Raw genomic sequence first — 2,997 nt, 5'->3', positions numbered from 1 at the left:
CCTTGTGAGGATAGAGCATGTTGTTTCCAATAGACCCTCGGCTCAAGAAAGCATAAGCACCACATTAATGAAAATATAGAAAAAGAAGGGATAGTACCAAATAAAAAGCCATATAAAAGTAGAATAAAAACAACAAGACAGTAAGATGACTAACACTGAAAGAAAACAACGATTAGTCATAAAAACCTACTGCCAACAGAAAGCGAGACTGCCTGTCAATACTACTGTTTTCAATCACTAATGTCTATATTCACATTTTGACCAAAGGATATGATTGTGCTTCGCAATTGTGCTTTCTAATATTGACTTCGCTAATATTGATGAAAACCTAAATAGGCCACACAAATCTCCTTTGCAAAATTATAAAGACGATGACATTTTGGACTATTGTCTTATATTCAACTAGTTGCACAAACACGTGAATTCTTGACAACCACGTACTTTGGATTCTTTTTTCCAACAAAACGGAATGGACTATTATCTTATATTCAACTAGTTGCACAAATACGTGAACTCTTGAAAATTACGTACTTTAAATTCTTTTTTCCAATAAAACGGAATGATGAACGCATTGACTTGATCAAGTGGTGAACCCTAAAGAGATATTTTGTAGGTTTGAATTTTGTACTTAACGAAGGAGCACGAATGCACGATACGTTGTTTCAATAGCTCGATCAGCTCCTCTAACTTTTAGTATCATTCTTCCCAAACCAAGTTGTGTATCGTTGGTTTGCAGCCCTTACTCAGACACAAGACATGACAAAAAAAAATTACCACGAATAAGATATAAGACTCATAATTATCGTAAACTACTACTGATCCTGAATGAGCCTTGACTCTTGCAATGGATGAATATTAAATCACATCGCTGACTCCTTGAGAATGGAATGCCTCTAATTTAGCGAAAATCATAAATCACTTTTGGTAGGAGCTTCTGATCCCAGCCCAAGATTAATGATAGAAAAGATTTTACGAATTTTCTTACTCTTAATGATGACTTAAACCCACACATGAGGGGCTCACAATTCACTGCCTCGATCCACTTGATGAATATGTCTGTTCCTGCGCCTAACTAAGTAAATTCCTTTAACATTACTTTATTTACATTGGTAAATAAAAAATTCATTTTTGAGTAGTGTTCTTTCTTATTATTTCATAGATATTATTATTTTAATGTGGTGGTGTAAAACCTGATCTTCTATTTTTTTCCCTTGCATGCTAAGGTTCTATCTGCAATAAAGTTGACGTTCGGCTAATTACCACACGTCACAAGGTACGGTTTTATCACTTACTTACAAAGTTTGGAAAAGAAATTTTATGAAACATTCATCACTACTCATTTAATTACTTCGAAAAAGAAATATATATATATATATATATATTTGCCTCTTTAATATGGATCTTCGAATATATAGTGTTAGACGACACACGATCATAAGGTGTGCATTCCGATTAACGCGTCATTAGGGTTGATCATTGATTAGCACCTCACTAATCCGCGAAATCACTTTTTTATCTCGGCTTCATCTTTAATTATTTCCACTTGTCATTCTCCACAATATATTATATCCATGCTCTTCCTTGTCTTTTAGTGTTAGGTGAGTTTCCTATTAACATATCATCAGAATATATGTAGTAACGGTGAAAAGACAAATTTAGATCATATACATACACAATATTAGATTTTTCACTATGGGTGTAATTTAGCTGTTGCCCGATTTAATATGTCATTTATCATGTCTAGCGAGTTATCATTTTATGCTTACTACAAAAATTTATTTGTAATTAGCTTTTTAGTAACCACTAACTTGTGTAAAACTTCTTTGCACTGCCAACGTAAATTAGTTAAACTAACAAATCAACTATTGCTGGCAAAGATGCTTAACTATACAAATCAACCGCAATATTTTATTTTTAATTTTTAATTTTTTATACTCTGGAACGAGAACTTGACGCCAAAGAATAGGAAATAATTCTTATCTGATCATCTTTTTCCAATTAACGTCAAAATATTAATATGTCTGTCGTACGTACGTATATCAGTATATGCTAAGAATGATCAAAAACTTGTATGGAAGTCTTGATAATCCAGGATTTAGGGCTTAATCATTTTTCTTTTATCAGATTAAGAAGAACAGTAGCCTATCAATGTCAATAATACAATATAATACAAAGGAAGAAACTTCTTGGTAGTGTACAAACCTTAGCCTAAGGCGTAAATTCTGCCATGTCTTCTTTTGTTACATTTATACTAGAACAGTAGTAGAAAAAAACAGACAGCTCTTTACTACTAGCTTCCAAACTGAATAGAAGAATTAATCTTGATGGATCCAGGTCAAGCATGTTGAAGAACAATGTTCAAATAATTAAAGAGAATAATCTAAGTCCCATGTGAAAATAAAGGATGGATAATTTTATCTTTGACGAAGAAGATAATAATAGACAACTAATGAAATCCACAAAACTACAAGTTTATAATCCAATAATAGTAGCATCTCAAGTTGCATTTTGCCAGCTTTGTGTAGATATTCTCTATTCACATGAGCCTCTCTCAATTTTCTTCATTAGTAGGACATAAAGAAGTATTAATTGCAAATATATTCAGGATATTTCCATCTATAAATACCACTCATTTTATCATTTCCAAACACCAAGCAAACAATATTTTCACTTCATTGGCCACATTCAATAGTTGAGAGTGCTAATTAACACTGAAAAATGGCTAAGTTTGCTATATCCTCCATTGCCCTTCTCCTCACTTTGAACATTCTCTTCTTCACTATGGTTAGCTCCACTAATGTCCCATGCCCACCACCCCCACACTCCCAAGCCCCCACCCCAAGCCCTACCCCTACCCCCCTCTACCCCACTCAACCCCCATCCATCCAAAGGGTAACGTGCCCCAAAGGACCACACCTTAAGCCTAAAAGTGTGTGCTAACTTATTGAATGACTTGGTGCACCTTGTCATTGGAAGTGCCCAGCCAAGACTGAACTG

The sequence above is a fragment of the Nicotiana attenuata genome, unplaced genomic scaffold, assembly GCF_001879085.1.
Source record: "Nicotiana attenuata strain UT unplaced genomic scaffold, NIATTr2, whole genome shotgun sequence".
In the NCBI taxonomy this organism is placed as follows: Eukaryota; Viridiplantae; Streptophyta; class Magnoliopsida; order Solanales; family Solanaceae; genus Nicotiana; species Nicotiana attenuata.
Note: the sequence above shows the minus strand (reverse complement) of the source record.